Source organism: Pinus tabuliformis, chromosome 2_1, assembly GCF_031772625.1.
Source record: "Pinus tabuliformis cultivar Carrire ecotype Pingquan chromosome 2_1, CPIR1, whole genome shotgun sequence".
NCBI lineage: Eukaryota > Viridiplantae > Streptophyta > Pinopsida > Pinales > Pinaceae > Pinus > Pinus tabuliformis.
In genome coordinates this window covers 335733236-335757902 of record NC_142299.1, presented here as the reverse complement: position 1 = coordinate 335757902, position 24667 = coordinate 335733236, and the positions used below count along the sequence as shown (strand labels likewise).

At 36.5% G+C, this 24667-nt stretch overlaps 1 pseudogene; it reads left to right on the top strand.

Annotated features, from left to right (window-relative positions):
• LOC149200202 (iron-sulfur cluster assembly SufBD family protein ABCI8, chloroplastic pseudogene) overlaps positions 1–23315 on the top strand; it is a 71200-nt pseudogene extending 47885 nt beyond the window's left edge.
• The last annotated feature ends 1352 nt before the right edge of the window (positions 23316–24667 follow it).

The window sequence follows — 24667 nt, the reverse complement described above, 5'->3', positions numbered from 1 at the left end:
CTTGTTGCGAATCTGCAAACACAAACAAGAAAACAAATTAAATAGCACCTGAAAAGCCAATATCATAAAACATATTTAACATGAAGATCAAGGAATTCATGAAACAAATGACATAAGACAATTTGTTGAGAAAAATGAATCTGATTGTATTAATTCAAATCAAAGAAGAACTTTACAACCTGTGCCTTGACGCTGTACAAGCTCCTCCTAGGGTCCAACAAGAAGTCTCCTCTACTTTGACAAGTTTCACTCTTTTCCCAATGAAGCCAAAAAGGTATGTGATCTCTCCTCTCAAGCTTAACTAGGAAGTCTCAATTCCACCAGCATTTATCCTAAAAAATGTTCAGCTTTCAACCTCCTTAGCAACCAGCCCAATGCCTTAATTTATAGTGCAATGGAAGGAAGTTACTAGGTCCTCCTTCAAAGGGATAAAGCCCTCCTTCAAAGGGATAGCTCCTCTCATCAAGGGATTAGATCCTTCTCTTTTGGGATGCATGAACCACCTAAGAGCGACCAATCCACGTCAAAATTCCTTCTAGAATCATCTAGAATTAACCCAAAGTGAGTTTTTAGAATAAACTTGCGCCTTTTTGACTTTCACAAGGGTCCACACCCACTCCTTTAGGGACAGAGCGGGCAGGTCCGCAATTTTTTGTAAACAAGAGGTGCGGGACCGCAGGCAACAGTGAGAGAAAGTGCGGAACCAGAGCTTTGTTGATTTTCAATGTCTTTCTCTCATTTTCAAAGCTTGACTTGAAGAGCTGAGGTCTGAGACTTGCTTAGGAGGATAGTACAAGTGATGATAGGCCCATACTGACTGTAAATAATCATGGTGACGATATTTTTGTGTAACAAGGATGTTTTTCTTGGTATTCTACCTTGACTTTCTTGATTACTAATTTAGAGTCGCCATAAACTGAAATTCTTTTTGCATTTAGCTTTTTGAGGATTTTCAAGCCTGCAATTAGTGCCTCATATTCTGCTTCATTATTAGAACAATCAAAAGCCAACTTGTATGAACAAACTCTTACATTACTCGGGACTTTATTTGGTGAGAAAACACGGCTGCGTATCCAAATACCAATTCCAGCACCTTCCCTACCTACTGCTCCATCAAAGTCCATACTCCACAAACCGGCTTCTTCTTCCAAGCGCTGAAATTCTGCCTATTTTTCTACCTTTGGATGTTGTCCATCTTTTTCTTGTTGCTAGTGAAATGTTGACTGCTCAGTGGTACTTTCAAGCCTACACCTCTCTTGATGAAGTACAACTCTGAAATTTTCTGTAATCTTGAGTATATCTTCAACTTCTACTAATTGACTATTCACATCATTGAAACTACTGTCAGAATAAAGAACAAAAGACTCTAAATCTGTATGTATATAATTAATTGGATGATTCATAGGTTTCTCCTTGCTCATGATCATGTACTTCATCTTTTTCTCTCTATATAATTTCCTCATTTCACCAAACACGAGAATAGTAGCATAGAGCAAATCTAACTGCAATTTCCCTTCGAGTTTTGCACCCCATGATCTTGATAGAAGCATGCCAAATCTAGGGGGAATATTGGCCACAACTACATTCATAAGAACATTTTTTGCTGGAATCTGTCCAAACTTACAACCAAATCTTTAATGAGACCAATACATCTTATTCTACCAGAATCAAAGTAATAAAGCTCATGATACTTTCGAGTGATTTCTAAACCCAATTTTTCCATAATTTCCTTTTAGCATCAGTTTGTGAGACGCTCGTGAATCAAACATGGCGTTGTGCAAAACGTAATCATGCAATCTAAGGCTGATGTAAAAAGGAGCTACATCACTATCCTCAAATTGACCTTCTAATGCCGGACCAAAGATAAGTTCAGGTTGGTCATCTTCCACATTTACCATATCAGACAAAGGATCTACATTCAAAATCTTAGCCACTTGACCTTTATAACTGTTGTTCTTCATTAATTCAGTCAAAGGTATTGACACTTTTAACTTAGCAATTTCATTTTCTAAGCTAAAGGCTGTAGTTTTCTATACCTCTTTGACTGGAACATCTTTATTTTCATTTTTCTCTTTTGTTGCACTTGGCTGATTTGACTTTTCGTTTGCTGATTGCACTTTACTAGAAGTAGGATCTGCTGGCTCCTTTACTTTTTTCTGCACATTTGGAGAATCATTCTTTGGTGGTGTTGCTTCTTTCCTTTTCTGAATTGGATTTATAGGAACATCCCTACTCCTGAGTGAGTATTTCCTTTGCTGCGCTGTCAATGCATTCATGTACCCTCTCTGATACTCATCTGATTCCTCTTCTAGGACTGTTTCATTTGCCAATACAAAATCTTCATTTTTTTGTAGAGCTGGACTTTCTGAATACTCTTCATCTTCGGTGATATAAATTGGAAAATCATCTAGTGTAAAAAAGTGATTCTCTTCTCCAATTTGGGCCTCATCATCTTCTAATTCAATTCCATGGACATAGTTATGTTGTAATGGTGTTTTGACTAGCTATTGAGCTAATGGATCTTGAGCTCTTTTCTCTCGTTGCTTAATTCTAAATTGTGGTTGCTGCTGACCATGGAAATTTGGATTTCTAACCTGTGTCTCGGGCTTATCTGCAATGGTGAATCTATCAAACATCTTCTCAATCTTATAGAGAAAATGATCTGAGGTAGAAGCTTCTTCCTTTATAGTCACCTTCTTCTCGGTCTTTGTTCTAGCTCTCTTAGCTAACAAATTTGCTTCAACACTTACTGCAATTTTCTGCATGTCCTCCAATGTAGCTGGGTCTCTTTCTCTCAACTGATATGCCATATCGGGATCAAAACCATCGGGAAATTTGATCAAAGCCAGCCCCATAGGTGGCTTGATATCAGCTGGAATGGCATTATAAACAGTATTGAATCTAACACAGTAATCCTGGACACTTTCACCAACATTTCTCTTTATGTTTTCATACTCGGAAAGGATTTGAAGTGGATTTTTCTTTACCTCCCAGCGATCCAAAAATTGTCTTTGAAGGGCTTCCAATGAATTGATTGTTTTAGCAGGCAATGCTCTGAACCACTTTCGGACTTCACCTCCAAAAGTTTGCACAAATAATCTCATTGTTACATTCTCTGCATTTATCTCGTGGAGATCAAAGAAATCACTCATCCTATTGACATGCTGCTATGCTGTGACACCTTGAGAAGCATCAAACAATGGGATCTTGCTTTGGTAATCAGCGGGCATGGCATCCAAGTTTTGTGGCAAAACAAGAGGTGCATATCTGGTAGCCATTGCTCGAGGCGGATTTACAACTAGCCTTGGGGATGTAGGAGGAGTTGGAACAATGATAGCGACCGGTGTATGAGGTGTCGAAGGGGGTGAAGAAATTCTTGATGTTTGAGGTGTAGAAGGAGTGGATGGGGGTGAAAGCACTGTAGATTTCTGATCAGATATGGTGGGCTGCACGGGAATGGTGGGAATAAAAGTAGTTTCAGTAGGAATTTCTGAATTAGATACAACGGTAGATAAACCAAGAGTAGCAGATGCAGATTCTAAGAACTCAAGAATATTGGTAGCCAAAATTGAAGTTTGAAGATTCAGAATATAAGTGTCAATTGATCAATTTGATCTTTCAATTTCAAGATCCTTGACAAACTTTGGATTTAGAGCAGTAGCACCAACTGCACTTTTAGACTTAGTTTCAAACAAAGATAGCTCAAAATGTTCATCAAATGGAAGATCTTCAAAATATTCAAAAACAACCGGGCATGAACGAGATCTAAACACAGGAATCACAAAACTTTCTTGGCGAAGAATTCTTGGAATGAGATTTGGGTTTTCATACACGGGAGGAGGATCAGGATCAGGATTGGCTCTGGTGTATCATCTAGAAGCCAGTGTGTTCAATTATTCCAAAAAATCAAATTGACATTACAATATTGTGCTCCTACTAAATTCTAAACTCATCATCCAAAAGTCTAGAATTATTTGATGTACTAGGGCAATTTGCAAGTCAGATGTTCAGTTTATAAGACTAGATTGGAGATTGACTGAAGCAGCATTCATCTACTTATGCACTCGCAAAGCAAGTGCAGTTAGAAGGCTACCTGGCTAACTTCAGGCTCCATCTGTAGTTTATAAAGCAAATAACACTAACAAACAAATAAATTTTTCTTCCCCAGTATGGTCGCCACTATGTTAGGGCCTAAATCTACCTCAGGCTAAGAAAGGTAGGTCTAGGGTAACATCAAACCACGCTTAACCTGGTAGCTAGCCCTACCAGGTCGGGAGAGGGCTCTCTCCTTGTCAATCTCAGGAAAATATAGCAAATGAGGCTTGAGATGACTGATGTAAAGACTAATTTTAGGCTAGGTATATGCTCAAAGGAGTTTGATTGAGTTTTATGTTGGTTTGCTGGATCAAAAGTGAAAGGCAGTTTTGGGTCCGGGGAATGAACTCAGTCTTGCAGAGATTTCTGTGGGGCGAGGTAGGCAAATGCTTTAGTACTTTGAATTAAGTGAAATGGAGAGTCTTTAGACTAGTGAGGAGTTGGAGAGGGCATGAAAGTATGAGGGATCCTCTTCAAACAGTAGAAAACATGAAAAGCTAAACAAACCCTAAGGTATAGTACTACAACATCAATGATTTCCACCTTTATACTTGATTCATTTAGTTAAGCTGAAAAAGAGAGAGATAATGATACACATAAACACATGATAACTTGAATTATAGAAGGAGAAACAATACTAAATCACCTTGCCACAAGAATCCTACAAAATTCTGTAAACCCTGGTCTATTTCCTTGCCAAACTGCAGAGATGAATGTACAATGGTGCTCAAAGCTTTCACAAGAGTCCAACCTTTACAAATGATTGAAAAAACACATGATATAGACCTCCAAACCACTTGTGCTATCCATCAAGGGTTGAATCCATGAGAAGGGGGGTGGTTTCAACCATTTCTAAACTAGGAACACAAAAATAGGTAGTGGAACAGCTTGCCTCTAAAACCTAGGAAACTAATTCATTCAACTCCAAACCACCTACAACTGATGTATCTACCTTTTCAAGTCAATTTTTATCACTTTTACATCATATTACATCAATTTACATCATGTCAGCTCATGAATTTGACCATAAGAGAGAAAAAGTCAAACTAGAAGAAAACTAGGCGAAAACAGAGTTTTTAGGCAAAATTGACACTTTTTCATCCTGTGCATAGCGCCACTTTTTCTGTGCATAGCACTTTTTCCCAACTGCATTTTGAGGCCTTCCCCTTCACCAAATTTTCTCCAAGTAGGCTTTTTGGAAAGGTCTATCTGTCTACTTTCTATAACAAGTGGAATTTTTGAATTTTGTGCCCATTTGCCCCTCCAAAAATCAGTTCTCCCAACACTGCTTCCTGTGTGGCCAAAAAGTGGTAGAGAGGGCATTTTTGAGGTGTTTTTGGCCCTTTTGGTGACCCAAAACTTGTCAAAAATTTCTAGTAATTTTTGGGTATTCATAATTTTCCATGAGGAATCCAAAAATGTAAAGTTTTCCTCCAGAGGAGGTCCCTAGAAAAAGCAAGCGCCAGGTGGCACTATGCACCTGCCAGAAAACCTGTTCTTTCCTTCAAAAATTCAAAATTGTCAAAAAGTTTGCATCAAGTACTATGCTGGGCCAAGGAAGCTTCAGCCAAGATATTGAGTTTATCTTGGTCTTTCTTGCTCCTCAAAGTCTTCTTCAACTTGGCTTTTAGGCACCTTATCCTAGCTTTGCAAATTTTGTTTCGTGCCAAATAGTGATAAGCCATGTGCCACAACATCTTTTTCTCCTTATTGGCCTTCTCAAGCAGCTTCTCCAAGTGCATATTTTCCCTCTCTAGCCATGATTCCCGATCAGCATCAATCTCTTGCTCAAGGGATGTCAACTTGACTTTCTTTCTTTTTGCTGCTTGCTTGTTTTCTCTTATGGTTTGCAACTCCATGATTGTCTGCTTATCCTCCAACTGCTTGTTCTGTTGCTCAAGGTAATTGATGATCCACTTAGCCCTTTCAAGGTTAAGAGCTAAGGCATGGATGTCAAATTCTTGTTCCTTGATGATCTCTTTGAGTTTTGAGCTTTGGGAGCCCAAATCAGCATCATCATCCTGAATCAAGATGAAATCTCTCTCCTGACCTTCAGAAGGCCCTTCCTCATGCAATGGTTGTTTCCCTTTATCCTGTACCTGCTTTCTTGAAGAAGAAGGCAAAGCCGCTTTCACTCCGGGTGAAGATAAAATTTGTCTATTGTCTGGTGAAGGACATGAGACCCCTTCCATCCCAGGTGGATATAGTACTCGTTTTGCAGCTGCAAATAGCCTCCTTTTCCCCTTTTCATAAGTGACATATATTGGCACCCCTGTAGCTTGAGCCTCATGAACCTCTAGTTGATTTGAAGGCCCTCCTTCCTCTTGAAAAACTGATGGGTTCACTTGAGGGATTTTTAAAACCTCATGTGAAATGAAATTATCCCATGAAACATTCAACAAACTCAACTGATGCAAAACAACAATCTTGATCAATGAAACATGATAAATGTTGTTGAACTGTTGATGGAGAGGTTTCCTTTGCACCAATGTAGCCATTTTCTCAATGTTTCTGCATATGAAATAGATAAGGTTCATCATTCTCAGTCTAGTGAAATGCATCAATAATCTAATATGATAGGTGTACAAGCGAGAAAATATTCCTTCACAGCTGAAGTGTTTGATAATGAGCTTCATGAGTGGAGCATAAGTGTCCTGTAGGTATTTGAAAGGAAAGACCCTACTGATTTTCTTTTGATAACTAGCCTTGATATAAGGCTCATAATGCTCTTTGCTCACATGCTGTCCTTTGTTCTACTGTTCACCTACATTTGGAATCCCTATTGCTTCAGCTATAGTTTCAGGTGTTAAAGTGAAGGAAACACCTGCTAAGTTCACTTGGCCATTATGAAGATGAAGGACAAATAGTCTAGCAAGTTCATGGTGATATTTCACCCTCTCCACCATCTCACAAAACTGGTAGCAAGATTGATGTTTGAAACATGCTACTGCAAGGGGATAGGCCAATAACTTTGTATGTGTGGCGGGCTCCTCCTGGATGTGTTTTCCTCCCTTGTGTGGTTTTCTCGGTGCATGAATCTCTTGGGAGGAATCACTCACTGTTTCCTCATCCCTTTCATGAGCTGAATCTATTTCCATGTTTGTCACTGTATGGTGCAAAATGATGAGTATGAAGAGATTTTATTTCAAGGACAGGTGATTGCTGCTTTCTCCTTTGGGATTTGATGAATGGGACTGATGAATGGAAGGTTTTGAATGCTTGTTGTAGGGTTATTAGGGAGTGATAGGGTTTTGGGAATGAGGATTAGGGTTTGGGGAATAGTGGGATTAAGTGTTAAGGTTTTAGGGGTTGGGGATAGAGGGTAGGATAAATGTCAATGAAAGAAGGAAAGGGGAAGAAAATGTTAGGAAATTTAGTGAAGGGAAAAATATGCAAAGGAGTGGACTAACAGCAAGAATGACAAAAAATTGCAAACCCTAGGCAATTTTGCAATGTGACTGTGCAACAAATTAGGGTTTGGTTTTTCACCTATCAAAACACTATGAATGATGACCAAATCTCTTTTTAATGGCAAATGGAGGATTTACTTACTTGGAGGGATGGAATTTGCAGATTTTGGAGCTTAGAAGGTCGATTTGCAAGAGTTTTGGGCTTGGCAGATTGGTGCGCCGCGCCTATGCCCAGGGGCGCCCTGCCAAGGAAAATTTCTAAACTTTTCTGTAATTTTTCTCCTTTCGCCTAAAAAACACGATTTTCTCTTGTTCTCTCTCTCTTTGAGCAAAAATGAAGTCTTTAACACAAGGAACACTTTATATACCATTTGACTTAATTTTTTTTTTTTTTAGAAAACCCACTTTCTAAAGTGTTCTTTTTCACTTTGTTCTTTAAATACTATGTTTTGCAGTTTGGCTCACTTTTTGTCATTTGATGGACTAATGCTTGGATTTTCTTGTCTCTTTTGCAGGAGCTGGAGTGCAGGAGTTTGGCAAGGTAACCCAGGGCTGCAGATGATGCTTATTACATATAGGAAAATTAAAATTACTTGAAGTTTTATACATGGAACGTAAAACTCTGTTCAATTACTGAGTATATCATTATTGAAAATTTGATGCTGAGACCTTATTAGACCTCCTCATGCACTTGCTGACCATTATTGAGCTTCTACATGACTATGGTGACAAATCCTAGACCTAATGAGACTTGAAAACCCTAAAATGGCTTTTGCAACTGAAATGAAATAAAATTGACAGCAAATGACTTGTACATGTGCAAATAGGCCAGCAGATGAAAGCATGAGGGAAATTTGACAAAGAACCACTACCATCAGATGATCCATGACCTAATGGAATGCAGCTGATCGGATGGGACACCTAAAATGCATGCAAAAAGAGAATTTTGATCACTAATGGAGGGATGAAGGTACCAACACTAACAGAGAGAAGAGCATGTTGTGGCATCAAAGGCTTGGACATATTGGAGAGAAGGGCCTTTGAATACTTCATGGTAGAGGTATGGTAGAAGGTATGAGTAATAGCTCTCTGGATTTTGATTTTTGGGAAAATTGTGTATATGGGAAGCAGAATCGGGTGAGTTTCCCCTTTGGTGGTAAGAGGGCGAAACAGATATTAGAGCTTATGCACAGTGATGTGTTTGGACCTGTGAAGGTTCCATCACTGGGTAGGTCTGTGTACTATGTATCATTTATAGATGAATTCTTAAGGAATACATGGATACATTTCCTTAAGAAGAAATCTGAAGTCTTTGACAGGTTTAAAGAATTTAAGGCTTTGGTGGAAAAATAGATAGATAAGAAGATAAAGGTGCTAAGGATAGATAACAGTGGAGAGTTTTGTAGTAAGGAATTTGAAGAATTCTGTAAGAAGTGTGGTATAGCATGACAGAAGACTACTCCATATACACCTAAGAAAAATGGAGTTGCAGAAAGAATGAACAAGACGTTGATGGAAAGGGCAAGAAGAAGGCTCAATGGTGCTGGGTTAGGACAAGGATTCTGGGCAGAGGTGGTGGAGACTACATGTTACCTGGTCAACAGATCACCTTTATCAACGTTGGAGGATAAGACTCCACAAGAGGTATGGACTGGTAAGAAACCCTTTCCTTCACATCTGAGGGTATTTGGATGTGATGCATATGTACATGTCCCAAAGGAGAAAAGAACAAAGTTGGATGGTAAATATGAAAAGTGCATCCTTATTGGGTATGAGGATGGTTTAAAGGGTTATAAGCTTTGGAACCCAGTAACAAGGAAGGTTGTGTACAACCGAGATGTGGTGTTTAGAGAGGTGAAAGATGTTATTAAACATGAAGTCCAACCAAAGGAACGTGAGAAGATAGAGTTTGAGCTTAAGGAGGAAGATTCAGACTCTACAACAGAGTTGGAATCAGAAGATGAAGAGCCATAAACTTCGGGTGTGAGAAGATCAGTTGAAGAAATAAGGCAACCAGAAAGGTATAGTCCATCTGCTTTATGTTCAATTTTTTTTTTATCTATTACTGATGATGATTCCATAACTATGAAGGAAGCAGTAGATTTAGAGGATGGAAAACTCTGGAAAGAGGCTGTGGTTGATGAAATGGCATCTTTGCACAAAAATGAGGCATGCAATTTGTTGGAGTTGCCGATTGGAAGGAAACCGATTAGCAACAAATGGGTGTTCAAGAAGAAGACAAATGCAGGAGGAAAGGTGGAGAAATACAAAGCTCAGTTGGTAGCAAAAGGTGATTCCCAGGTGCCGAGAATTTATTTTGGTGATATTTTTTCTCTTTGTTGCCAAGGTAGCTTCCATTAGATTACTTCTATCTATTGTTGTTGCTTTTGATTTTGAGGTAGAACAGATGGATGTGAAGACAACATTTCTTCACGCGGATCTGGAAGAGGAGATCTACATGAAGCAACCTAAAGGTTTTGTGGTGAAGGGTAAGAATGAATTGGTATGCAAGTTAAAGAAGTCTGTGTATGGGTTAAAACAATCACCAAGGATGTGGTATCAGAAATTTGATACATTTATACAGGGACTTGGCTTCACCAGAAGCAAAGCAAATCACTATGTGTATTTTAAATTAATTGGTGACTATGTCATTTATCTGGTCTTGTATGTCGATGACATGTTGTTGGTTGGAAATGACAAAGAAGTTATCCAGGATTTGAAGACCCAATTGTCCTCCAAATTCGACATGAAAGATCTTGGTGCTGCAAACTATATTTTGGGCATGGAAATTAAAAGAGACTGGGAAAAGAGGAAGCTCTGGTTAAACCAGAGGAGGTATGTCGAGACAATACTGCAGAGGTTTAATATGCAGGATAGTAAACCAGTGAAGGTTCCTATTCCTGTAGGTGTGAGGTTATCTACTGAACTGTGTCCCAAGACACAAGAAGAGGAGGAGGACATGTCCCGTGTTCCATATGCAAGTGTAGTGGGTAGCCTGATGGATGCAATGGTCTGTACTATACCAGACATTTCACATGCAGTGGGAGTATTGAGTAGGTTTATGTCAAAACCAGGGAAGGAGCACTGGATAGCAGTGAAGCAGGTTTTTAGGTATTTGCGTGGCACTAGTGATTATGGTTTGTGCTACCAAGGAAGACCAGGATTGGATAGACTGTTGGATATTTGTGGCTTCATTGATGCAGACTAGGTTGGAGATATGGATCAGAGAATATCTACAAGTGGGTATGAGTTTAACCTATTTGGAGGTGCAGTCAGTTGGATGAGTAAGAAACAATCTGTAGTGGCACTATCAACTACAGAGGCAGAATACATGGCAGCCACTCATGCAAGTAAGGAAGCAGTTTGGTTGCAGAGATTGTGTTCAAGTATGGGGTTAGTACAGGGAGCTATAAGGATAGACTATGACAGTCAAAGTGAAATTTTCTTGGCAAAGAACCTTGCATATCATTCAAAGACAAAGCACATTGATCTTCAATATCAGTTCGTGAGGGATATGATAGAAGACAAAAAGGTGTTGCTAGTAAAGGTGGACACTTTGAAGAATACTGCAGATGCATTGAAAAAATATGTGAGCTCTGAGAAGTTCTCTTGGTGTAGAGAAACAATGGGCATTGCAGGGCTGGATAAATGACTAAGCTCTCTTGTGGCCCCCTATGGAAAGAAAACAACAAGTGGGAGAATGTTGGGTTGTGTTATATTCTTTACACGACTAGCCGACGTAGTTAACCGGGGGGTTAGAAGGGGGGTGAAGCCCCCCCTTCGTTGTGCCGATTGCGTACTGGGGGGGGGGAGGGGGGGAGGTGAGGGGTCACATGGGGTTTGAGGGGTGCAGGTAACCCCACTCCATGGGGTCTGGGGCAACACCCCAAAAAATTTTGGTTTTGGACCCTATGTTAGGTTGGGCAGACTTACCTATGGTTTTGTGCATCATTTTCACACATGGTTTTAGACGTGATGATTTTTGTTCCATGGTTTTGGACGCGATGGTTTTTGGTCCACAAAATTGGATGCTTTGGCATGTATAAATATTTATTGTAACATTTAAAGGAACATAATGAAAAAATCAAGCTAGTAGTCCCAGTTTTGGGATCCAGGGGAAAATCTCCGTGTATATGTGTTTTATGTGTTATGCTCTCGCATTGTTTATTTTCTGTGTTTTAGAATTCGTACGCAGGTAATTTATGTATAGGGTTAAAACCTACATTTGTATCCCTACACAGTTGGTGATGTGGATCAAACTTCTGGGAATCTTGATCAGGATGAAGGAAAGTAACAACAGTGGCTGAAGCAAATACCTATGGCAAAGCGTTTAGAGGCCGAATAGATTTTGGTACACGTGTTGCCAAGAAGACCAGAAGGAATGAATACTTGGATTATCTTATGTAGTGGAAAGACTCTTCGATGGAGGATTCTACTTAGATGGATGAAGCAACACTACAGAAAGTAGGTCATTCTATAGAATATTTTATGAGCAGGAGCTCATAAAATTTTCTTTCTTGGGGAGTCTGATGTAGGTGCATTAGGCCGAGCGCATAAAAATGATAAGTTATAAAGCCTAGCAATGTGATGGATTCATCACATTTCAAGGCTAGAACATTTGAAGTTTATTTGTGAAAAGTTTTTGATATTTAGTTAAGATTAGTTAGGAATGTCTAGTTAAAAAAATGATTTTATAGATAGTAGTTAGTTAGGGCTAAGGGAAATTGGTTCACATCCATGAACTCATTTCTTGGACAATTGTTTTTAGTTTTTGAGAGAGAGGACAAACATTTTTGGGTGCTGGAAGTTTTGGTGTGAGATTGAAGTTAATTGTGTAGTATAACTAGGGGGGATAGTATGGGGTACAGAGGGAGGTACCCAAGGGAATAATGTAATAATGGGATGGGCCATAGTAATAAATAAGGTGGTTAACCCGTATCATGTAAGGGACGACAAGTAGTTAGCAATAATGTAATAAGCCCATGGTACTAGATACATGGTATTGAGGGAACCGTGGTAATCACCCATGATATTGTATCTATGAGGCCTATATAGAGGCTAGAGACTCCCCATTGAGAGATGTCAAGGATTATTGTATGAATAGGCATATGGCTTGTGGAGTGTTCTCCTTCCTTGAGGAGTGAATATATGGTGTTGCCCTACCTTAAGGGTTTGATCAATAAAGAAGCATTTCATATTATTTCTTAGGTTTATCTCTATTTTCATATATTTGCATGTCAGATCTATAACAAGTGGTATCAGAGCTTTATATGGGTTAACCACCTTATTTATTACTATGGCTCATCCCATTATTACATTATTCCCTTGGGTACCTCCCTCTGTACCCCATACTATCCCCCCTAGGTATACTACAAATTAAACAACATTTATTAGACCAGTGACTTTTTGTATTAGCAAATCGAATCTATAAGTGCGTGTGAGACAGTTATTTGCATTTGTTTTAAGTAAAGTCTTTTGGTAAAAATCACATAAGAGAAATTTTTGGGCATATGTGTTTGTGAGGTTTATGACCCATAATATTAATATCTGGAGATTGAAATTGATTTGGTCTTTAAATTGCTGCGTTGAATGAGGAATTCCTGCACTGTATTTTCTTTATTATTTACATTTAAGTGAGAACCTGGAGAATCATATTTTAGTTAATATTTTAATCTAGTACTTTTGCATCCAAGATTGTGTATTGAAAAGAGTCATTTACATTACAGATTCAAGAATACAGAGCACTCTGTGTCAAGCCATCAAAAGAAAGAAAATTTGTAAAGGAAAACCATCATCAAATTTGTTGGTCAATGTTTGATCAAAGGAAGGCGAAATTTGAAATTTTGGCATCTGGGTTTTGTGTAGAACAGGGTCTATTTGGTAACTTGTAAGCTATTTTCCAAAATGATCCTTGGTTGGGGAGTTACGAAGGGATATGTAAATTGTGTTTTTACAGACTACGTGGTTGGAAAAAAACTATGTGTTGTTCCTCCTGTAACAACACTGTAGTTTGTTGTTAGAGCAATGATTTTCTATTCCTTATGTAACAAAATTTTACTTTGCTATGAGAGCAATGATTTTATGTTCCTCCTGTAATAACAATGTAGTTTGCTATGAGAGAAATGATTTTTTGTTCCTCCTGTAACAACACTGTAGTTTGTTGTGAGAGCAATGATTTGTTGTTCCTCCTGTAACATCACTGTAAGTTGATGAGATAGCAATCATCAATTTGTGTTCCATACCTATCTCTGTTCCCCTTCTCTCTCTCTCCCTCTCTTTCTCCTTCTCTCTCTATCTTCCCTCCCGCTCTCCTCTCTTCCTCACTCTCTCTCCATCTATCCCTTTTCACCCTCTCTCTCTCTTTCCACCTTTCTCCCTTTACGTCTTTCTTCTTCCCTCCCTCTCTCTCCCTCTCCAACTCCATCTCTCTCTCTCTCCTTCTCTCTCTCAATTCCTCTCCCCTTTCCTTCATCTCTCTCCCTTTCTCTCCCACCTCCCTCTATCTCCTCCCCCCTCTGCCTCTCTCTCTCTCTCCTTCACTCCTCTCTCTCTCTCACTCTCTCTCCATCTCTTCCATGTGAATTTGTCTCTCACCACCTCTATCTCTCTATGTATTTATTCTTCCCTCTCTCTCCCCCCATCCAAATCCATATCTTTCTCACTTCCCTCTATCCTTCCCTCTCTCAAGTCCTCTCTCTCTCTCTTTCTGTCCCACCTCCCTCTGTCTCTCCACCCCATCTCTCTCTCTCTCTACCCTCCAACTCTATCACTATCTACCTCCCTCTCTCCTTCTCTCTCCCCTTCTCTTTCCCCTCCATCTTTATGTCTTCCTCTCTCTCTTCACCTTCTTTCCCTCTCTATCTCTTCCCTCCTCACTTCTCTCCCTCATGCTCTCTCCATCTTTCCCTTGTCACCCCCTCTCTCTACCTCTATCTCTCTATGGATTTGTTCTTGCCTCCCGATCTCTTCCCTACAAATGCATATCCCTCTCCCTCCCTCTCCTTCCCTCCCTCCCTTCCTCTCTCTTAATTCCTCTCTTTCTGTCTCTCTCTCCATATGATCGAGAATTGTCACTATGTAATCAATGTTATATGTAAGGTCTTATATATTTTACATTTTAATTTTTTATTGTGAAATGAGTTATGGTTTTTGGGAATGTGGTATTGCTAAGCCATGAAATTGGGTATTGTAACAAAACCTATTTACAAGTTAATAATATCCATGGTAAAGTGGGGGTGAATACCCATTGTTAGGAATCTCATTATATTGTAAGTATTAATTTTTTATGTGCTTATTAATTAAATTTAAATATGGTTATGAAATCATTATGAGTCCTTGCCAGGGCACAACTCTAACAATCCATTTTTATGTTGATCACTAAGTTTAGCATTGACCAATGCAAATTATAATGTTTGACTTGAAAAATAAATATTTATTTTTCAATATTATTAAAAAAACTAACTTTCAAACATTTGGTTGGACCATAACTTGAAGTTCTTATAGCGGTCTTTGCTCAATATAATGTTGTGTGGATAATTACCTTACATATTTTCCTCCATAATTTGTGGATATTGTTGCAATATTCATGCATGATTTTTAGATATCCATTAAGCATGCAGTAATTTGCAAGGTAAGTTCCTTAGATAGAACACCAAAGGACACCACTCACAAACAAATCACAGATCAATACACCAATATTCTTGACGTGGTTAAAACTCTCAAAGAGGGAAAAAATCCATGGTTTGAGCCAACACGACCACTTCAGGCAATTTATTAATGTAAAAGAAAGAAAATTTACATAAGCTTCTCTCATGAACGATCACCTAACAAATTACCCTCCATGCTCTTTAAATAGAGATCATGGACCAATCGGGTGTTAAGCCACGGATCAAGTGTCGGTAATATCGAGGAGAGAATGAATCGTCGGATCACTTCATGTCTAGAACATATAATGACTGTTGGATTGTAAGTTACAAAAAGTACATACTAAAGAAACACACTTTACCTAACTATACACTAGACCAAGTTATACTTAATTATTTCCTATGTGTCCAAATATCCTAACAATTTTTTATTTTTATTCTTAATATTTGCAGGAAAACCACCCGAAAATGAAATCCTTGAAAATAGCTTATACTCAAGTAAATAACATAATTGCCATCAATTACTTCCAACCATAATTTAAGCAAGTATTTGCATAAAAAATTCATGGGACTAAAATGTAAATAAATATACTTACCAGAGTTACTTCCCACCATTATTTATTTTTTCCTCTACACTTATGTAGGAGTAAAACTCTAAATGTGTAGAGTTGCTCGTGGTTACTTCCCACCAAAATTTATGCAAGTTCTTTTCCCAAGCAAGAAATTTACTTATCCACTTCACATTTCAATTTATTATTTATTGCGAGAGCAAGACTATAGGATGATTTCTCTATCAACCACTATTAATTTAGCATTGACCATTGTAAGTTATAAATATTTATGCAATTTTTCCTAAAGCACAATTTCTAACTTGAGTTGGAGGGACTAATCTTTCATGCAAAACAAAATTTGATTTATGTTGATTTTATTTTTACAAATATATTGAGTCGAAATTAAATTTTTAATGTTAAATATTAAATTTTACAAACCATTGACACCTAATCATTGGGATTAGGTGAATATACGTAAATAATGTAAATAGTAAATAATGGAGAATAGGAATATGAAGAGTCATGGGAGGTGAAGCCCAAGAGTCTCTCCCTCATTGTATATATCCATGAGCAATCTTAATGAATAGACACAAATCGCATTGTGGAGTTACCTCCTAGCCTGACATGGTATCAGATCCAACCCCAAAATTAGCCTTTTTGTGCTGTAACTCCTGTCACTGTCCTCATTTCTTTCCTTGACATTGGCCATTATTCTTTGCCCCTTTGTCACTTTACTTGAATTTAGAGTTAGCCGAGTTGAGGTAAATATGTTGTCGTGTTGAGGATGATAAGGTCATGGTCTCAATACGATGTTGAATCAAACCTCTTTTGTTCAACTCTAGAGTGGAACTGTCTGTATAATCTGGTATGCGAAGACTACAATCTTGTTTTCTTATTGTGCGGTAGTTGTATGGGCTGTGATGGAAAGTTAAATGTTGTGTTAAATGTGTGCTCTCCTTATTTATATGATTCAGTGCTATGTATTATGTCACTAGTAGAAAATGAGAAATTAGTGACTAGGTGAATAAAAAAGTTAGTCACCACAACTTTTCCAAATGAAATAATACCAAAAATGAGAAATCTTAAGTGACCAAACTAAAAACGACTAACATAAATCACTAATTTAGTCGCGGGTTAAAATATGTGACTAGCTAATAATTAATACAACTAAAAATGACTAACATGAATGACTAATTTACTCTAAGAACAAAAATACAACTACCTAACAAGTACTACAATAATATGAATTAGCTTTTTATGTTAGTCATCTTAATTGTGTCAAGCAATCTAAACTTACAAGTGATAGGGGATTGAAAGGCTGTTAAAGATTGGTTGAAAGGTTATCCTTCCTTAAACACTTCTTCATCCTCACATGGTGTATAGGTGAGCCAACTTTGCATTATTTATCTCTAATAATTTGTAATTTTAAAAATATATATTTTTAATAAAAAAAAATATTTTATGTATTTTAAAAAAATCTATTCATTGAATCTAATTGGATCTAGTTCCAATTTGAAATTAATTTGAAGAGCAATTTTAATTTTTAAGACTATAATATCAAATAAAAACTACTTTAATTTCATATTAACCGACCTAGATCCATGTTAACCCCGGATCTATCAAGCGCCGAGAGAGATCCAATCTCTCGATGTGCAATTTTTTTTTTCTAGTGCAAAACTTGAGGAAATGTTTACACCTCGAGAGATTGGATCCCTCTCAGTACTCGATAGTTATAGGGTTAATATGGATCTAGGTTGGTTATATAATACTATATAGTATCTATATTTGTATTTGTGTCTCTTCGTTATTCCCTCTCTCTATCTTAGCCCCGAAACATACACACTCTCTCTCCCTCTCTTCCCCTTCTCTGTCTATCTCTCTCTTCCCCTTCTCTCCCTCTCTATCTATATCCTTATCTCTATTCCCTCCCACTCTCCTCTCTCCCTCATTTTCTCTCCATGACTCCCTTGTCACCCCCTCTCTCTCCACCTTTCTCCCTCTATGTTTTTCTTGTTCCCTCCCTCTCTTGCCCCCTCCAATTCCATCTCTCTCCTCATCTCTATCTTCTTTACTCTCTATCCATTATCTCCCACCTCCCTTTATCTCTCCCCCCAAATCACTCTCCCTCTCTCTCTATCTCTTCCGTCCAACTCTATTACTATCTCCCCCATCCTTGTCCTTCTTCATATCTATGTCTCCATCTCTCTCCCTATCTCTATCCTCTCCTCTTCTTTCTCTTCCCTCCTCTCCTCTCTCCCTCACTATCTCTCCATCTCTCCCTCACTATCTCTCCATCTCTCCCTTCTCACTCCTCACTCTCTTCACCTCTCTCCACCTCTATGTCTCTATGTCTTTGTTCTTTCCTCCCTCTCTTTCCCACTCCAACTCTCTCTCTCTCTCTCTCTCTCTCTCTCTCTCCCATGTCACTCTCTCCCCCCCCAACCCCACCCCATCACTCTCTCTTTCTCTTTGTTTCTCTGCCCTCCAACTTTTTCACTATCTCCCTCCCTCTCTCTATGCCCCCTCCCCAACCCTCTCTTATATTTGATCACATTGTATTATGTTTAAGAAATGATCTAAATTAAAAAAACTTAATTCGCTGTAAAATATTAAACCTATATTTTGGATCTTCTTTATATATATATATATATAATTGACATAGATCCATCTTAGCTTAATTTTATTAAAACCTTAATTTAATTTCTATGGGAATATTTTTAGTAGTCGTGAGGATAGAGGGTTTAGATATATCTCAAATTGTAACATTTTCCCTTTTAGATTCAATTAAAAAAATGTTGTAAAATTAAATTAAAATAAAATATTTTTACTATGAAATAAGTTATGGTTTTTTGGCATGTGGTATTGATAAGCCATGGTATTGGCCCATGGTATTGTAACAAAGCCGATTTACAAGTTAATATCCATGGTTAACAATCTTGTCATATTGTTATAAAATATTTTGATTGTGAAATAATTTATGTTTTTGGGCATGTGGTATTAATAATCCATGGTATTGTAACAAAGACTATATTTTACAAGTTAATAATATCTACCGTAACGTGGGGGTGAATATCCATGGTTAAGAATCATAAAATATTTTGATTGTGAAATAATTTATGTTTTTTGGGCATGTGGTATTGATAATCCATGGTATTGTAACAAAGGCTATTTTTTACAAGTTAATAATATCTACCGTAATGTGGGGGTGAATATCCATGGTTAAGAATCTTGTCATATTGTTACCAAATATTTTGATTGTGAAATAATTTATGTTTTCTAGGCATGTGGTATTGATAATCCATGGTATTGTAACAAAGACTATCTCTTACAAGTTAATAATATCTACCATAATGTTCGGGTGAATATCCATAGTTAAGAATCTTGTCATATTGTTATAAAATATCTTGGTTGTGAAATAAGTTATGGTTTTTGGACTTATAGTATTGATAAACCATGGTATTGTAACAAATCCTATTCACAAGTTAATAAAAAAATAAAAATAAAACAAATTGAATTTTATTGTTTTTATTAATTTAACTTTTTATTATTAATTGAGGCCATATTTAAATGTTTACACTCATCCCAATATCATTTTTAACTTCTTCTTCTTCTTTTTAATTTAGCATTTTACGCAAAAATAACAAATTCTTATTAAAAATAAATCATTTAACCCAATTGAAATTTATATATTTTATTTTATATTATAAATATTTCTTTTATTTTTTCCATTGTAAATATTTCTTTTCTTTTTCATTTCCAATTTAGTGCTAGGTTCAAATAAAATATTCACAGATTACAACATCACATTGTAGCACTGTCTCCGCCTTTTTCATATATGCATGGAAAGGAAGACCATCACCCTGATCTATGGATTCGTGGAAAGGAAGACCATCAACTTGATCTATGGATTTCATGGTATTCGAACCATAAATGGAGTTTTCATGGGAAACACCTTAGGAGAGCATCAACAATTAGATGGAGGAAGGGCAAGGTCATTGGGCATGGAGATTTTGGCCATTTGTACATGGGTATGAATTTGGACTCTGGAGAGTTCTTCCTTTTTACTAAAGATGATTTTTGTTCTTATGGGTAAACAATTTCAAGGGTTTATATGATCAAAGCATAAATTTCATCTAGAGTTGAGGGTTTAATGATCATGATAATGCAGATCTTGATTGCGGCCAACAATTCATCAAAAGACAATGCACAAGTAAGAATTTTGCATGTCCTTATTGTACAAAGGGTTTAATGATTATGATAATGAAGATCTTGATTGTGGCCAACAATTCATCAAAAGACAATGGAAAAGTAAGCATTTTTCATGTCCTTATTGTACATATCAGTTCACTCCTCCCTAACTTTTCTAGGGTCAGAATGCATGAAATTTTATTTTTTCTTTTCACCTTTTTTTAGTGGTTGATTGTTTGTGTAATGGAATCTACAATGTCCAAATTCAAAGGGCTCAAGTGATGCAAGCAAATTTTCTGGTAGGATGCAAATACTAGACCTTCCTCAAACTTTGTTACATGAAATTAAAATTCCTTGTAATCATGAACATAAAATCTTTTTTGTTTCATCCTTAGATTTTGATCTCAATGCCTACAATTTTAAACCATGTTACTATATTTTAAGTATAATATACTTAGATGCATTAAACCTTACAACTCTCCAAAGCTTAGGTTAATTTCACCTAAAAAAAGGAACCTCAATTGCTTTTGAAATTTAGACTCAATTCTTACAGACAATGATTAAAAATGGAAGAACTCCCACCCATAAATTTCCAAGACCTTTGCTATTATTCTAAACCTAAACAAAGAGAGTAGAAGAAGAAGAGGAGCTTGGATGAGCTGGACCCTGACCTACTTGATACTTTTGAAAAGTTGGGCATGCTCTTGACTAGAAGAGGAGTTGACGAACATTGTTGTAGATGTTGTTTTTGGCAGTGTTTTCATTGCTACCATGCATAGGTAGACTCTATAGGCAGTTAAGGTTATATTTTGTTCAATATAATAGGTAATTCGAGAGTATCTTGATATAGTTAGGAAGTAGCTTGGCAGTTTTGTTCCTCCTACTAATAACTATTATGCTTCATTGTATTTTTTTTTTTTTAGTGATAACTCCTTATATTAAATCCCCAAGCACACTTTGTCACCCATGGAGATATCCACTCATTTCAGGATGAATGAGATGGACACCAGACAGTTTGAGAGGACCCTTGTTGTTGTAGATGAGAGGAGTTCTGTGAGGTGAGAGGAGTTCTGTATCATATATTTAAGGATGCACTGCATCATTTTATGACACCAATCATCTCCATGCCACAATAGTGGATTGTTATTGCACCAAGGGAGAAATGATAAATTTTTCTACTGTAAGGAATTTAAATGTCAGGGAGGAGGAATGTAGATGTGGGATTTATAATTTTATTACGAAAAGAGGTTTGTGCAATGGAGACAAATCAAGGATTTCGTGGACCTGAGTAGAGACTGGTTCAAAAATCACCTAGAAATACTCAAGCATTGTTTTGAAAGGCGATGATGCAATTGGAGAGTTCTATTTTGTTTCCTTGAAAAATAACTATCAATAGATAGGGACAAAGATGATCCATATAGGGAAGAATTGCAGGAGTAAGATTGTTTCTAAAATTATACCTATAGGCAAGTCAAGGAACTACTACAGAGGATTAGTGCAGGTGCAACCAAATTCTCATAATGCAAGGATTTTTTCACAGTGTGATTCGATGCTCATTGGTGACCAGATAGCTACAAATACTTATCATTACATTCAAGTACAATTTGAGTTGCATTCTAAAGTCTCTAATTTCATTTATTGATAGTCCTTCTTATGTCCTTGTATTTCTTAATTTCATTGTGGTAGGATTGGAATGGGTTAAAAAATCAAGCATATCATTGAGTAAAATAGACACCCACATGTCACTACATGTCATTGTGCACACTCTCTATTTTTTATACAATTAGAAGTGAGAAATATGATGTGTGCACACTAAAAATCCTAGCAGGCATGATGAATCCAGTATTAGCATGGAAATCAAAACCAAGAATCATAAAATATCAAAAAAATTGTGACACGGAGCAAAAAACACAATAAAGATTATATGCCAACATTGTCTATTTAGTGCAAGATACTACTAATATTTCACAATGTTCAGAGATGGTTGATGGCATGAAGATACCCTCAAGCAAAGTTATTGACTTGAAGATAAGATGGTTAGTGTAACTATTTACTTTAAATAGGCTAAATTTAGGTAATTAAAACAAGTTTGAAAATCACTAGAAACACCACCCCTGTTTATTTTAAAAAGGCTAAATTTAGGTAATTTGAACAAGTTTGAAAATCACTAGAAACACCACCCCCACATCATTTTATTTCCAGTTGTACAAGACAATATTGAATAAAATTATGAGCACTTCCATTTAAATTGACCGTACAATATAAAATAATAAACAAGGTTGATGTTTTTAAAAGCTATATCCATCATTAAATATAAGATATGACAAGGATGGCTCATAATTTTAAAGGCTATATACATCACCAACTATAAGATAAGAGTTAATGATATGAGAAAAAAATTGTCTTGATATAACATGTAAACATCATATTACTTATAACTCATGCATATTGTATCTTATTGTGCATATGTTAATTGTATAACTTCAATCTGGGTAATTTTTTACATTTAAATTGTCAAATATGTAGAAGTTACATTACACTAGCTTAAATCCGCACACAAATAAAATATCAAAAATATGGCAGGGGAATGAGTAAGCATTTTCACACTGGTTTAAAATTTCCCCTTGGTTGGTGAAGAACCAATTCAATGCTATTTTTGGTGGAGTATTAAGTTATTAACCGAAGATAAAAAAATGTTAGTCTCTTAAATGACTGAAAAAGGATATTTAGAATGTTATATAGAAGTTACATTTCACGTAGCTATATCTACCCTGACGTAACTATAATATTCCAACTCCATTTTTTTATATAGAAGTTACATTTCATGTAGCTATAGAAGTTACATTTACATGTTTTAGATAGAACTTACATTTCGCATAACTATATCTACCGTATAGAACTTACATTTCACATAACTTTATCTACTGTGGCATAACTATAATATTCCAACTTCATTTTTTTCACACTTTTCAACATTTTAAAGATTTGTCTATTTTAGTTTGATTATGCAATTTAATAGTTGATATTGTTTAAGAAATCTCCTATTTGCAACATTTTGAATTCTTAAGTGGGATTTTGGGTAGGTTTTTGTTGCTACCATATATCGTGTTTTAAGTAGATGGTGTTTTATAATTTTCCCAAGAGACTTTAGGAGCAACCTTGAATTGCATGCTTGTTTCCATTATACATCTAATAAGTGCAACCTTTTCCATGTGAAGAACCCAATAGCCCATGTTGAACATGAAGCAAGTACCTCAAAAATTGGGGAATATCAGTTATTCTATTTCGAGAGGGGGATAGATCTAGAGAAGGCAGCGACAACTATCATAAATGGCTTTTGTCGGGTTGTACTTAATGAAATCCCAAGAGAATTTACTACTAAAGTAAATCAATTGATGAATTTGAATCTTAAAGGTAGTGTTGAATAGGTATTGCAAGGTATCTCTATAACACTATCTATCTACATGATTCTAATGCCATGATATGGTGTCTCAATAACACTATTGTCCAATGACGGGTGCTAGACTAGATAGCTTCTCATGTCCTACAAGTAAATCGTATCATTATATTTCTATGAAATCTCGGAATGTGTTCAAAGTTTGTCTTAGATAAGGAAATATGTATGTACTCTTGTTGTAATAAAATCAAGAATAAAGTTTTCATTTCAAATAATTGGGATCTACCATATAAGTTTAGTTTACTACATGAAATTCTTGATTTGTTAGATCCCAACTAGTTAGGGTTGAATTTGTTTTTGTTGTAATGAGATTAAGAATAAAGTTGTCATTTTAATCACTGAAATATACCATGTAAGATTTATTCGCTACATGAAATTGTTTATTTGTTAGAGCCCAACTTATTAGGATTATGAAGAGTCCTCTTTCATGGCAATATTTATGAATGCTCTATTCTTGCTCAAAGAATTGCATATTACAGAAAGGTGGAAAATAAATGAGACGCAGCTGAATGGTTTATGTTTTAAAATGTGTGGAGGGAGTGTAAAATCATTTTCAATTGTGTTCTAATATTTTGGAGCACCCACTAAAGTGATTCATTTTCCTCCTAGATAATTGCATTTCTACTATCCCAATGCTTCTAGAATTCCTTCTCCAAAGCAATCTCTTAACTACCTTGGAGGAAAATTGATTACTTGATTGGAACCCACGGATTACAATTTGTTTAGGAGAAGGGATGAGAAAGCTTCATATTCTTCAATATATTTTGCAAGTTAAAAGCATATCGAATGATTGCCTTTTTGTTTAATTGATACGACAATCACTCAAGCATTTGTTAGGATTTGATTTTTTTTTTGATGCAATGGAAGGATTTTCTGTTTTAGTGCCTAAGAATGCCTTGCTAATGTGAAGGGCTTGGTATTTTCTTGACTCAAGATTAGTTGCATTTGACTTCTTAGCATTTCTTTTAATTTCATTTTGTTGTGTTTATATTGCTATCCTTGAAGTTGGTGATCTACTGTGCATGTAATAGGAAGTATTAACTATTAAGCACTCTCAAAGGTGATATTGATGGATGACTAACTTTAAATGTCCCTACTTGACACTTTAGTATTACATGATCATGCAAAGAAATTATTAATCAATATTAAAGGGAAGATGATTAACGTGCAATGTTTCGGATTGTCATATAATTACTGCATTTTGGTCCCCAATAATATATTTGAGGCTAGTTTTTGGTTGTTACTTGTGGGCTTCCCTTTGGCTCAGAAAAACATCAAGGATAAATGTCCATTGCATTGGCATAGCACATCATCAAAGAGGAA